General features: G+C 40.2%; 2 non-coding genes across 2 annotated transcripts; one reads left to right on the top strand and one right to left on the bottom strand.

The window, feature by feature from the left end:
* Positions 1-5243: 5243 nt before the first annotated feature.
* trnal-cag (transfer RNA leucine (anticodon CAG)) lies at positions 5244-5326 on the top strand. Its single transcript has one exon. It is a non-coding gene; the product is annotated as a tRNA-Leu (tRNA).
* Positions 5327-13982: 8656 nt separating this feature from the next.
* trnaa-agc (transfer RNA alanine (anticodon AGC)) lies at positions 13983-14055 on the bottom strand. The gene has a single exon. It is a non-coding gene; the product is annotated as a tRNA-Ala (tRNA).
* Between the last annotated feature and the right edge of the window lie 1718 nt (positions 14056-15773).

The following is a 15773-nucleotide window of genomic DNA, read 5'->3' on the forward strand; positions in this document are numbered from 1 at the left end:
GCTGACCAATTGGTGTGAAGTCCCTGGGATAAAGCAGGTTGTGTCTAAAGGTGTTGCTGGGTCTGAAAAAGTCATTTTGACACTCGCTCTGGCTGCACGCTTTCTGTCTGCTCTCCGCTTGCTTTTAGTTTTTAGTTATTTTAGTCATTTTTTATCTTTTATTTCTAAAATATAGAGCTCAATCAGCAGACACCGACAATTGATCGGCTGGAATGGCACAGAATTACAGAAATACATTACAGAAATACATTAAACTAGACATTTAGTTAACGGAGTTTTCCACTAGCCGTCAGACTAAACTCGGGCACAGTTATCAGGACTACCATGGCTCCTATCACTACAGCGGGTTTTTCGTGCTGCTCCAACTGCTACAGACTCCTACGGAAAATTGCTGTGCTGGAGACAAAAATGCTCACAATCCTACCTGGAACGGATAGGAGAAATAGTTTCAGATCACTCGAGGGTGAGTCAAAATCTAACACAGAACAACCAGCTAAACTAAGGCTAGACAGCTTAACAGACTTCCCGAAGCTTGACAGAAGTCAATCAAAACAGGGGAACAGAAACGAGCCATGTGAGAGAATAAGTCGGTGGCACAAACTTGGAGCGAAACCAAAAGCACAAAAGCAGCAGGTGGCTGTCTTAATGTCTTCCACGCCAGACTGTTCATCATGGGCTCGGAAAGCTAAAACTATTCCAAAAGCTAGCACAATTGCACCCCGTGGGAAAATAGCAGGGTCGCAACAAAAACCGATCCCTTTGCTGAATTGTTTTGAACCGCTCAGCTGACTGCTCAGAAGTTCATCAGTGGGCCTCTCCCAGCCCGAGGATCTAATATTATTTTCACGGCTACTCAACCTCAACACGTGGCTAAGCAGAACCTGCAGTTTGAAAGGTATGGATTATATTGACAATTTTAATCTATTCTGGGGGCGCAGAGAATTTTTTTACCCAGATGGCACCCACCTAAGCAAGACTGGAGTGAAGGCACTAAAGGACAACCTCCATTTTGCTCTTCGCCACCCATCTGCTTCTTGGACTGACTCGACACAATACGTGCATCCTCAACCTCCCTCACCTGCCTTCAACCATGAAGGATCATCAACACATACAATCCCCATCACTGGAGAACACAGCTCAGGCTGAGTTTCTGACTCTTGACGAAAGCTATTACGACCTTCATCATCAGGCAGTGACACAGCAGTCAACAGCAGAGACATCACAGTCATCCTCCAACTTCTCTCTCTCAACAACATCACCTCCACATATGGATTTCACAGAGAAAATGGAGAAACTGGTGTGTGTTGGGACTAAATTCTCACACTCCATCTCAGCCAGTCCACAGGTTTCACCCAAAAAGCCCAGGGCACCAACCAGTCTAACCTCTTACCTGTACCACGACAACCTCGGGCTGCCCCAGGGGCTCCTGTGGTTCCTTTAAAGCTAGCTCTGCTTAATATTAGATCTCTAGCCAACAAATCATTTTTAGTGAATGACATAATTCTATCTTACAGTTTAGATTTTCTGTTTCTAACTGAAACATGGTTAGCAGAAGGCAGCAGTGCCACTGTTCTTAATGAAACAGCACCAGCAAACTTCAGTTCTATGAATGTGTGTCGAAGTGGTAGGAAAGGTGATAAGGCCTTATTTAAAGATGTATTCCAGTGCAAAGAGACTGTGCTTGGTAATTTTATGTCTTTTGAATACCTCTGTTTTATTTTGAAGGGTACTCCCAAAATTTTATTTTTAACCATTTATAAAACTCCAAGGTACTCTGCACATTTTATAGATGAATTTACTGAACTACTGTCAGTTATCTCCACTGAGTACAGCTTTTTCATCATAACTGGGGATTGTAACATCCACTTAGATAATAACAAGGACAATAACACCAAAGAACTTCTTGGACTTTTTGACACGTTTGGTCTATTGCAACATGTGAAAGGGCCTACACATACTCGAGGGCACACTCTGGATCTAGTTATTACTAAAGGTCTTATCATTTCTTCTGTTATGGTCAATGACTTAGCCCTCTCTGATCATTTTTGTGTCTTCTTTGAAATGCTGATCACTTCAGATGCTCAAACTAGCACTGTTTCTGTTAAGAAAAGGTGCATAAATGAAAGTACTAGTTCTCAGTTTATGGAGGCCATAGCTATATCACCAACTTTAATTGCAGAGTCAGTTGATGAACTCCTGGATAACTTTAACGTGAAAATATTGACTGTCATGGATGTGGTTGCCCCGGTAAAAGTCATGAAAACGTTGAGCAAACAGAAAGCACCATGGCGTAACACAATGATGGTAATAGCTCTGAAAAGAGAATGCAGGAGAGCTGAACGTAAGTGGAGGAAAACTAAACTTCAAATCCACTATGATCTCTATAAGCAAAGCCTTTGTAGTTTTAACTCGGAGTTAGGCAGGGCTAGACAGCTGCACTTCTCTAAGATCATCAACAGGAACATCAACAACACCCGCACTCTATTCAACGTGGTCGACAAGCTTACAAATCCTCCAAAACAGATCACACCAGAACTTCTGTCCACAGAGAAATGTAATGAATTTGCTCATTTCTTCTGTGAAAAAATAAAAACTATTAGACTGACCATCAACGCCACTCAGTCAAACGATGAAACCATGCCGCCCCTACAGACACCTAGAAATAACATGACTATTATGTCACAATTTAATACAATAGACCAAAAAACTCTGGAGAAAATAGTTCAGCTGTTCGGTTACCTTATGCCTTTTTTTTTGTCTCTCTAACTCCTTACTTACGTTGCACATTCTCTGTACCCCAGATCCAACAATGCAGGTCTTGTCAAGGTGACAAAGACTTGTCAGAGCGGAAAGAAGTGGCTGATGCTGGCACCAGCCGACACTGAGCCTTGCAGTTTCCCATATGGTCTATCAGTCAGTATTCCTGTTTTTTACCCAGGCGGCCTGGGTTCGACTTCCGGTATGGGAATTGGACTTGAGCAAAACTTTGCCTATTACTTCTTCGGCGCCTTGTTGCTGTAGCTCAAGCACATTGTTCTGTTGGAACTATGACTGCAGTCTATCGGGGGCAGCCGATGTGAGCCACCAGTGGCAGACTGCTGGTAAGCCGTGATCGTATAGTGGTTAGTACTCTGCGTTGTGGCCGCAGCAACCCCGGTTCGGATCCGAATCACGGCACTGTCCTTTTGTATGCCGTGCTTCGAAGGTTTCTATTCTCTCCTCAGTCAAGAGACAGAAATGGGGCTGGAGCTTCAGGAAAGTCCTGTTGGAAGTATGACTGCAGTCTATCAGGAAGCAATCGACGTGAGCCACCAGTGGCAGACCGCTGGGAAGCCGTGATCGTATAGTGGTTAGTACTCTGTGTTGTGGCCGCAGCAACCCCGGTTCGAATACGGGTCACGGCACTGTCTTTTTGTATGCCGTCCTTCGAAGGTTTCTATTCTCTCTCTTTTTTTGTCTCTCTAACTCCTTGTGTATGGTTCTCTGTACCCCAGATCCAACAATGCAGGTGACAAAGACTTGGCAGAGCGGAATGAAGTGGCTGATTCTGGTTCCCATATGGTCTAGCGGTCAGTATTAGTTCCTCGGCGCCTTGTTGCTGTAGCTCAAGCAGCTTGCAGTTCAAATCTTAGGCCATGTGGGGGTGTTGAGGAAAATTGGCATTGGTAATGTGCAAGCAAGTCAGGATGGCCAAGCAGTCGTTCAGCTCGCAGTCTCCCCTGGAGCCGTGGGTTAGAATCCCCCTTCTGACAGCTCATGCTTTATACCTTCAAAATGGGATCAAAAATGCTAATGCACATAAGGTATTACAGTTACATATAATCACAAACACCCCACCACCACCATCAAAAAGAAAATCCTTCAGCAGCACTGCAACAAGAACAGGACAATCTCCTACAAGTTCAACAAAATCAAAGAGAATGCACTTCATAAAAGACCTCATCCCAGAATATGGCTGCATGTTGGCGCTGTTGGCTGACTGAGACTTTTTGAACTGCACTAAACAGTTGGTATATCCTGCACTATTTTGGCACTTACATAAAGCAGCATCAACCCTTAAATCCGTCTGTCAGTGGTACAAAGACAGTTATTATTTTTTTCAGTACGTCCTAAATGCTGGGATGAACGTTTTAAATAAACGTCTCTGATGGTTTAAAAGCAACGCATGATATACCGTACTTGTACTCGGTTGGGAAAAAATGGTATCGATGCATCCCTAATCTCAAGTACAAATTCTTCAACTCTCTAAATAAACCATGTAGTACGGGACATTACCGCTTACCTAATGCAGTAAGGAAGAACTCGCCCGAACAGGGACTTGAACTCTTGAACCTCAGATTAAAAGTCTGATGCTCTACCGAATTAGCTATCTGGGCCCTACAATCTGTTCTTTTCCTCACAAGGATGTGAGATCAATTACAAACTTTAACATACGTTGTCCTGTAAAACTTTAATTAATATAAAACATTTTTATTTCTGTTTCGGCTCTCTTGAACGCGATTGTATAAAGTTTTAGGTGAAGTATGTTGCTGCTTACACACACAAAGAAAAACATCTCTGGAGGAGAATTTTGCAGGTAGATTACAAACAGATTCCTTTCTTCCACCTTTCTACCTTTTTTCCTGTATCAATTGCACGATGGTTTTAAAGTCATTAAAATGTTATGTGCATTTATATGTGGCAAAATAAAAAAATCCATAAAAATCAAATTGAGTTAGCAAAGAATCTTAAATTATACTAAATGGTTCTTCAAGTAGAAACAGTTCTACCAAGAACACCTAAAAGAACCCTTAAGAAACACTTCTTAGCGCTACATACATCAGTTGTATTCCACACAGGTCAGCATGCGATGAAACTTTGCTCGAAACAGACATCGTTTTACTTTCTAACTGTATTCATATTATTCACAAACAGGGTTTGAGTTCTTAATGAATAATTATTAATCTTAATAAATAATCCAGTCAGTTAAAAACCCAACAAGAAGGCTGTACCTAATACACTCAGACTAGAGAAAACACACCCTAACATGCTAGTGCTGTTACAGTGCTAAGAATGGTCCACCCAAAAACATTATTTGGTCAGTTGGAGATCTCATATGGGGCTCCCTTTCTATTGATATATGGTTTACAGCCTAGTGACAAAGTGTACAGTGCAGCGGATGGGTTACAGTCAGTACATTTACAAAACATAATAATGTGAAAAGATTAAGTAGTTCATGCAAATATTATTCCATGTGTGGCGAGGTCAGGATGGCCGAGTGGTCTAAGGCGCTGCGTTCAGGTCGCAGTCTCCCCTGGAGGCGTGGGTTCGAATCCCACTTCTGACAGTTCATGATTTATACAAATCTACTTCTTTAGAGGACACAGCCATCAGGGAATACAGTTTTCATCAAAGGGTGTACATGGTCTGCAACAATGCTGAGGTAGGTGGTACGTGTCAAAGTAACATCCACATGGATGCCAGGACCCAGGCTTTTGATCACTGAAAATGTGAGAAATTGAATCATGTATTCTTCCTGATCTTGTTCTGTTTATTGTTGCAGCTCTGCTGGAGGGTTATTTTTTTGGTGTTTGTGGTGGTGGTGGTGGTGGTGGTGGGGTCTTTGTTCCTATTTTGGTTTATTTAGTATATGATGTACTTTACATCCATTTAAATATGTACTTAAATACTTAAATATCCATTTAATCCACAAGTATGGATATTCAGCGTCCATTTACATTGTTACAGCAGTATTTTACGACAAAAATTGAAATGTTCACATTATTTAAATGGATGTAAAGTACATCATATACTAAACAAACCAAAATGGGAACAAAGACCCCACCACCACCACCACCACCACCACAAACACCAAGAAAAATAACCCTCCAGCAGAGCTGCAACAAGAACAGGACAATCTCCTACAGGTCCAACAAAATCAAAGAAAAAATGCACTTCATGTGATGGTTTAAAAACAACGCATAATACAGAAAACAGTACGTGAGCTTAAACACGTTGCACCCTCACTTTATAATGCAGCATCAACACTCTGTTAGTACATTACAATTTACAAATTCTAAAGGAAGGTTCTGTGTAAGGGGAATTAGCTCAAATGGTAGAGCATGCTTAGCATGCGAGAGGTAGTGGGATCGCTGCCCACATTCTCCAATGCCGAAACATTATGATCATTTAAAGGCAACACATAATATAAAAGTCGTTGCTCACTGAAACGCTGCATCAAACATTAGGTCAGTCTGTAAGTTTTACAGTGACCTTTTTTGACATGTTTAAATTGACAAATGTAGCGCCCCCTAGCACCCCTGGCTGTATTTGGAAAGCGCTCCCCGACTTCTTTTATTTGTTTAAGAAATCTCTTTCTTTGTGGTAATGTAAGGATTTAAAAGGGCCACTACTTATCAGTACTTACGATTATTTTATATTTAAGCTATACTCTTATTTAAACCGAAAAAACTACTTCACTTCACTTGTATACGTTAATAATACTTAAACAAATTAACTATTTACTCATTTACACAATCATTAATATGCATTTCAAACCCCAATATATTTTACAAAAATGTTATAATACAATAAAAAAAGGGTACCCAAAATTACCGTTGGAGGCCTGATCCAACCTAATAGTCCCAATCAGCACAGATCACGAAGTATATTTGGTCGGTTGTGGTGGAGCTGTCCACGTTCTTTGTTTACATGGATGAAACAGAAAAAATCCACCAGTCTTTTTCCTTTTGATCTTGGATGAAACAATCAGAGTTTATCCGATGCTTTTAATCCACTGTAATCATCACAGTTGCTGAGGAAGCGTACTGCCTTCAATGTCCATGCGCGTAAACTCAAGAGACGAAGTTCACGGCTGATACAGCATAAACAATGTCACTAATTGACTGCAAGATGTTAATATAAGACTCACTGTCCGTTTGTCTTTACGCATCAAGAGAGATAAATCCTAAACAGGTGTTTTACCCGCTTACATGACACTTGTTTCACATCACGCTATTTTCTCCACTTTTTTCTTCTTTTCCACCCACTTTCTCCCGCTCTTTTCCCGACCTGTGAAAGTTCCTGCTGATTGGCTTAAAAATAAATCAAGGGAGGGCTATACATACACTTTACTTTAAACAGCATAAAACAACCAGAACATTATTTACAGAACAAATAAGAACAACTTATTTACGAGTTAAAAATTAACATAAACAAAAATATTAGTAATCCCCAAATTTTATTTGGGTTACACAAACACACAATAATTTATAATTCTCCAATTTTGAAATGTCTCGGAGTTTTATCTGAAACGACTTTTTGTTAAAGTAGCGGTACGTGACTTTTGAATGGTTTTTCATCTGGTGAAACTGCTTCATAAAAGATGAACAGCTGAAACTCACGACATCCCCTTTAAAATGCTGAAAAATGACATCCCCTTTAAAAAGCACGAATGCTGTTTTTTTACTTCAGCTCAGCATTTAATACTGTAATCCCTTCCAAGTTAGTCACTAAACTTGGAGATCTGGGTATTAACACCTCCCTTTGTCACTGGATTATGGACTTTCTTACCAACAGACCTCAGCATGTTAGGTCAGGCCACACCTACTCCATCACCATCTCACTCAATACAGGCGTACCACAGGGCTGTGTGCTGAGCCCATTCCTCTACTCCCTTTTCACCCACGACTGCAGGCCTGTGCATGGATACAACTCCATCATTAAGTTTGCTGACGACACCACGGTGATTGGACTCATCAGTAACAACGATGAGACAGCCTACAGGGAGGAGGTACAGCATCTGGCCACATGGTGTGAGGACAACAATCTGCTCCTCAACAACAACAAAACTAAAGAGCTCATCGTGGACTTCAGGAGGGAAGGAGGAGGCACGCATGACCCCATCCACATAGACGGAATAGCTGTTGAACGTGTCTCCAGCTTCAAGTTTTTGGGGACCCACATTTCGGAGGACCTGTCCTGGACCACCAACACCTCCAGCTTGGCCAAGAAGGCTCACCAGTGCCTCTTCTTCCTGAGGACACTCAGGAAACACCATCTGTCTTCGGCCATCCTGGTGAACTTTTACCAGTGTGCAATAGAAAGTATCCTGACCAGCAGTATCACAGTCTGGTATGGAAACTGCACTGTTGCAAACCGCAAGGCACTGCAACGAGTGGTGAAAACGGCCCAGCGCATCACAGGGACTTCACTTCCACCCATTGAGGACGTCCAGAGGAAACGCTGTCTGCGTCGAGCTCGCAGCATTCTTAAGGACTCCTCCCACCCTGCACACAGACTATTTGCCCTTCTGCCCTCTGGCAGGCGCTTTAGGAGCCTCCGGACAAGGACTACTAGACTGAGGAACAGCTCCCCCCCCCCCCCCCTCCCCACACACACACTACAAACATGATAATTTTTATCCTTTTTCCGCTTTGTATTTCACTGGTACATACCTCATTTGTACATAAATCTCATAAATGCTGTATATATCTGTTTATTATGTTTTTACGTACTCATTCCTTGATCGTGTCCATAGCACCTTAATCACTTTAACCTGCATAGCACCTTAATATTAATATGCACCTTAATATATATATTGTTTTCAGCTACATATCTTGTTTATAGTATAGTTTATAGATCCTGTTAATACCACTGCTATTTACCCACTGTAAATAATGTATATCATAAATACTGTTTATTCTGCACTTTCTGCTTATTGCACTTCTGGTTAGATGCTAAACTGCATTTCGTTGCATTGTACTTGTACATGTGTAATGACAATAAAGTTGAGTCTATCAGTGGTACAAAGACAGTTTTGATTGGGTTTCGATCGTCCTAAAGGCTGCGATAAACAGAGTCTGTGATGGTTTAAAAGCAAGGCATAATACAGAAAAGAGTATGTGAGCTTAAACACGTTGCACCCTCACTTTATAATGCAGCATCAACGCTCTGATAGTACATTACAATTTACAAAAGGCTAAAGGGGGTTCATCGTAAGGGGAATTAGCTCGAATGGTAGAGTGCTCGCATAGCATGCGAGAGGTAGCTGGATCGATGCTCGCATTCTCCAATGCAGAAGCATTGCAAACTTTTAAGCACATTTTCCCGTGAGCTAAGTAGGGACTTGTAAATAACATTTAGACTTGTAACGCACTGTAGTTAAAAACATGGTCTTCATACTATTTATTTTGTTCTTCTGTCTGTGTAGGGTTTTTACCATGAAGTAAAATCGAGGGAATCTAAATGCATTTATCCATCCAACAATCCATTCATTAGCTTTTAACTATTCATGCAAACGAATGACTTTTTATATTTATATATTGCTCATTGTAGTACTTGTGTCTGCATGGACTTGAACATCACATGACTAAACATTAGGTAGAACTATAGAGACTTATTTACTGTCTTGCCCAAAAACAAACTGGCATAAAGTATTCGACGAGTACAACACACTGAACAATAAAATATAGATGACATACTATAGGCCAGTGAGGTGGCTGCTGCTTCTGGGTGTGTAGTTTCTAAATGATCAAGTCAGCACAGGCACAAGCACTACAAGTATTTATAATAAAGTTTATGTTTAATATTGTGTATATACTGTATACTTTCCCTCCGCCCAGAAATTCCCAGTAAAAAATGACCCACCACAACCCCGTCCAAGATAAAAATGTTTGATGAAAATTAAATTAAATAAAAGAATATGCTGCACTTACACGCACCTGAGATAAATCTACTTTTGGTTTAAACTAGACTGTGCTGGTGTTATGTTGGGTTAGTCTGTAACTGAGCAACAGTGTATGCTACAATGACAACTATAACAATGGTTATCACTGCACACTAAGCTATTCAGTTTTTTGTGATTGTCATTTTAAGATAATACTGAATCAGTCATCAATAAGGTCAGTCAGAACACAGAAAGAACTCATTATGTAAGGGCCAAAATAGTGCAGGATATACCAACTGTTTAGTGCAGTAACAAAACGGCTTTGTAAGGCAAGAACTGAACAAAAAAAAAAAAGCATTTAATTTGACATAAAATATGTGGGTATTAATATGTACAACTCAGTGCATTATTAGGCTGCACATAATTATAGTTTCAAACGGTCCTCTTTTTACTACAGTGTGTTTGAAACGGCTGGGGGTACAATTTGTTGCTGTTGCTGTTTACACACACAAAGAAAAACATCTCAGGAGGAGAATTTTGCAGGTAGATTACAAACAGATTCCTTTCTTTCACCTTTTTCCATTTTTTTTTATATCAACTGCACGATTGTTTTCCAGTCCTTAAATGTTATGTGCATTTATATGTGGCAAGAGAAAAACAAAACCAAAAAAATCAAATTGAGTTAGCAAAGAACCTTGAATTATACTAAAGGGTTCTTCAAGTAAAAACAGTTCTACCAAGAACACAAAAAGAACCCTTTCAAAAAAACATGATTTGGTCAGTTGGAGATCTCATATGGGGCTCCCTTTCGATTGACATATGGTTTACAGCCTAGTGACAAAGTGTACAGTGCAGCAAATGGGTTACAGTCAGTAAATTTATCATACATAATAATGTGAAAAGATTAAGCAGTTTGTACAAATCTTAGTCCGTGTAGGGTGAGGGTGGTGTTGATAATAACTCAGGTAGTTAGGATGGCCGAGCGGTCTAAGGCACTACGATCAGGTCGCAGTCTCCCCTGGAGGCGTGGGTTTAAATACCACTTCTGACAGCTCATGCTTAATACAAATTTACATCTTTAACCCAATAAGATACATAACAAACTGAAAATATATAGTTTCAGTGAGCAATGACGCATTGACTTTGGTATTACGTGATGCCATTAAATGATCACAATGTTTGTACACTGGAGAATGTGGGAATTAATCCCGCTACCTCTCGCATGCTAAGCAAACGCGATACCATTTGAGCTAATTCCCCTTACAAAGGACGCTTTGTAAATTGTAATGTACTAACAGAGTGTTGATGCTGCATTATGTAAGGTCCAAAATAGTGCAGGATACACCAACTGTTTAATGTAGTGCAATTACTACAATTTGTTTGAAACAGCTGGGCATACAACTAGTTGGTGTGGAGAACATGTTACACATGCAGTGTGCTATTATTTCAAGCTGATCAAGTACATGCTATTTCACTTAGAAACATCTCACAAAGTACAAATTCTTTAACTTTCTAAATAAACCATGTAGTACGGGACATTACTGCTCTACCGACTGAGCTATTCGGGCTCTGCAACCTGCTTTAATCCCACAAGGATGTAACATAAATTACAAACTTTAACATACGTTGTCCTGTAAAACTTTCAAGAATTTTAACAATTAATATAAAAAGGTTTTATTGCCAAAAGTATTCACTCGTCTGCCTTCACACGCATATGAACTTGAGTTCACCCTAACACGCTAGTGACGTTACAGTGCTAAGAATGGTCCACCCAAAAAACATGATTTGGTCAGTTGGAGTGCTTATATGGGGCTTTCTTTCCATTGATATATGATTTACAGCCTAGTGACAAAGTGTAGAGTGCAGCAGATGGGTTACAGTCAGTAAATTTACCATACATAATAATGTGAAAAGATTCAGGAGTTTGTACAAATAGTAGTCCGTGTGGGGTGAGGGTGGTATCCGGGGTACTCCAGATAGTCAGGATGGCCGAGCGGTCTAAGGTGCTGCGTTCAGGTCGCAGTCTCTCCTGGAGGCGTGGGTTCGAATCCCACTTCTGACAGCTCATGCTTTATACAAATTTACATCTTTAACCCTCTACCATACATAATAATGTGAAAAGATATAACAGTTAGTACAAATCTTAGTACTAGTTAGTCTTAGTTTTTTATTATTTCAAATGCCATTAATAATTTATAATCACTGATTTGTGAGATATCAGCAGTAGTAGATCATGTTTAACTGGTTTAATATTGTTTAGGCGCTGATTATCGGCTGTTTTTCGTGAGTATGTTGGGCGGTTTTCCAAGCATTTTGGCGGACTTTGAGATGCGCAATCTGGCAACTCTGACTGAAGCGTTCATTCATATTTTGGAGCGATGTATGTTTGTATGCTAGAATATAAATAACATCTTTTACAAACTGCTGTCTATTTACATTGACATTTTCTCTTCTGTCTAAACATTTTTGGAATTGGGTTTGTAAAGATAAGGGATACAGTAGATAATATATTTAATGAGCTGAACTAACCGAGAGAAGCGCTAACGGTGTTGGAAGAGTCTAAAAGGGTTTGGAACATAGTCGTATCATCATAGCAGTACAACACAGTTTTGTCCGTAGCATCCGAAAATATCCAGAAGCTAATATACAAAAAACGTTTATTTTAATAAACTTACCTTGTTGAAAAAAGTATGACCTCAATTTCTAAACAAACACAGTATCCGCTGCTGCAGTCTCTACACAAACTTTTCTGCACTGAAATCGCAAGAACACATTTTATGGATATTACGGTAATGCACTGAAAACTCGTCCTACAGTCATGCAAGCACATACAGCAGTGTGTGAGTTTACACTAATCAACCATAACATTAAAACCACCTCCTTGTTTCTACACTCACTGTCTATTTTATCAGCTCCACTTACCATATAGAAGCACTTTGTAGTTCTACAATTATTGACATGACCACTACAGAGCAGGTATTATTTAGGTGGTGGATCATTCTCAGCACTGCAGTGACACTGACATGGTGTTGGTGTGTTAGTGTGTGTTGTGCTGGTATGAGTGGATCAGACACAGCAGCGCTGCTGGAGTTTTTAAATACCGTGCCCACTCACTGTCCACTCTATTAGACACTCCTACCTAGTTGGTCCACCTTGTAGAGATAGTCAGAGACGATCGTTCATCTATTGCTGCTGTTTGAGTTGGTCATCTTCTAGACCTTCATCAGTGGTCATAGGACACTGCCCACAGGGTGCTGTTGGCTGGATGTTTTTGGTTGGTGGACTGTTCTCAGTCCAGCAGTGACAGTGAGGTGTTTAAAAACCTGCAGCGCTGCTATGTCTTATCCACTCATACCAGCACAACACACTAAGACACCACCACCATGTCAGTGTCACTGCAGTGCTGAGAATGATCCACCACCCAAATAATAGCTGCTCTGTAGTGGTCCTGGGAGAGTCCTGACCATTAAAGAACAGCATAAAAGGGGGATAAAAAAGCATGTAGAGAAACAGGTGGATTACAGTCAGTAATTGTAGAACTACAAAGTGCTTCTATATGGTGGAGCTGATAAAATGGACAGTGAGTGTAGAAACAAGGAGGTGGTTTTAATGTTATGGCTGATCGGTGTATACTCACCATGTATGCGTGGCTTTCCTCCGGGTATGAAAACGTGCCAGTAGGTGTAATTGCTGCTCTAAATTGCACCTGTATGTGTGAGTGAGTGGATAAATTAGTGTGTGATGCTTTGCGATGGTTTGACGCGCCCTGTCCAGGGTGTATTTTTGTCTTGAGCCCCGTGTTCGTGACACTGGACCCACGCTTGCCCTGTAATGCTGAATATCAATACAGGCAAATGAAGCGCATTTAAAAAAGCTTTAAAGCATTCTTGAAAAATGATGAGGCCAACCTTTTTAAAAAGTAGATCCCGATGACCTGTTGACTGAAATAGTAGATCCCAAGCCACATAAGTGTGGGCACCAGTTTTCCATTGGCTACGTTTTAACAAGACGTACCAAGAATGGCCTGTAGATGGCGCACTGTGGTCGTTTTTAAAAGCAAGCTATGGCCAATTATGCCACCGAACTTAAATATGTACAATACTTTATATTGTATCAATTGTAACAGTATCAAATAATAAAACATTATAAAAAATTATAAGTTTATGCGTTTCTGTCAAAACAAAACAAAAAAGGTATGTAAACAAAACTGTTTGAGCGTAAATAGGGCGTTACTGACATTGTAACATGGACAGACTAGCCTTATGGTTAATGCTGCAACGAATTTTACCCTAATTTCATCTTTTCAGATTGCAAAATGATCATAATGTTTGTGTACTGGAGAATGTGGGCATCGATCCCACAACCTCTCGCATGCTAAGCGAGCACTCTACCATTGGAGCTAATTCCCCTTACACAAAACTTTCCTTTACCCTTTGTAAATTCTAATGTACTAACAGAGTGTTAATGCTGCATTATAAAGTGAGAGTGCAACATGTTTAAGCTCACGTACTCTTTTCTATATTATGCGTTGCTTTTCATTAAAATGTTATGTGCATTTATATATATAAAATAAAAAAATCCATAAAAATCAAATTGAGTTAGCAAAGAACCTTAAATTATACTAAATGGTTCTTCAAGTAGAAACAGTTCTACCAAGAACACCTAAAAGAACCCTTAAGAAACACTTCTTAGTGCTACATACATCAGTTGTATTCCACACAGGTCAGCATGCGATGAAACTTTGCTCGAAACAGACATCGTTTTACTTTCTAACTGTATTCATATTATGTCATCTAGTGGACAATTGAATAGCCTACAACGAGCACAAACAGGGTTTGAGTTCTTAATGAATAATTATTAATCTTAATAAATAATCCAGTCAGTTAAAAACCCAACAAGAAGGCTGTACCTAATACACTCATAGTAGAGAAAACACACCCTAACATGCTAGTGCCGTTACAGTGCTAAGAATGATCCACCCAAAAACATTATTTGGTCAGTTGGAGATCTCATATGGGGCTCCCTTTCTATTGATTTTTGGTTTACAGCCTAGTGACAAAGTGTACAGTGCAGCAGATGGGTTACAGTCAGTACATTTACAATACATGATAATGTGAAAAGATTAAGCAGTTTATGGGTTCGAATCCCACTTCTGACAGCTCATGATTTAAACAAATCTACTTCTTTAGAGGACACAGCCATCAGGGAATACAGTTTTCATCAAAGGGTGAACATGGTCTGCAACAATGCTGAGGTAGGTGGTACGTGTCAAAGTAACATCCACATGGATGCCAGGACCCAGGCTTTTGATCACTGAGAAACTGAATCATGTATTCATCCTGATCTTGCTCTGTTTATTGTTGCAGCTCTGCTGGAGGGTTATTTTTTTGGTGTTTGTGGTGGTGGTGGTGGTGGGGTCTTTGTTCCCATTTTGGTTTATTTGATGTACTTTACATCCATTTAAATATGTACTTAAATACTTAAATATCCATTTAAGTATGTTTATTCAGCGTCCATTTACATTGTTACAGCAGTATTTTACGACAAAAATGGAAATGTTCACATTAATGAAATTAGGGCTGCACGATATTTCGTTTCAGCATCGTCATCGCGATGTGTGCATGCGCGATAGTCACATCGCAGGACGTGCGATGTTTCTTAATGCAAATGATATCAAATACGTCATGCTACAACTTTTTTGCTGCTTGACACAAAACAAAAATTCACACCGTTCTCATTTTCAATGACGGCTCACACCCGCCTTGTGTACTGAGCAGCAGCCAGTCAGAGGACTCATAAGATCCGGGTTCATTGAGATTTCGGACTCGTGATTCCTGATTCAGTACAAAGATTCGAATCATTAACCCGGTTGATTCAGGAACCGCCCAGCTCTAGTATTGAACAGTCTAAGCTGCAGCATTTCTCTCCCATTGATAAAAATACGGAACAAAGCGCATCCCGTATCAGTTCAATACGGAACGCGACATTCAGTTTTCAAATACGGAACGATTCCGTATTTTACGGGACGGTTGGCAACCCTAGCGCTAACATGTCAATATAACATCTCGATTCGTGTACAGAAAACGGTTACATTTGCTGACAAGCCCATACTTGCTAATAAAAACAC

This window comes from Trichomycterus rosablanca, chromosome 10 (assembly GCF_030014385.1).
Source record: "Trichomycterus rosablanca isolate fTriRos1 chromosome 10, fTriRos1.hap1, whole genome shotgun sequence".
In the NCBI taxonomy this organism is placed as follows: Eukaryota; Metazoa; Chordata; class Actinopteri; order Siluriformes; family Trichomycteridae; genus Trichomycterus; species Trichomycterus rosablanca.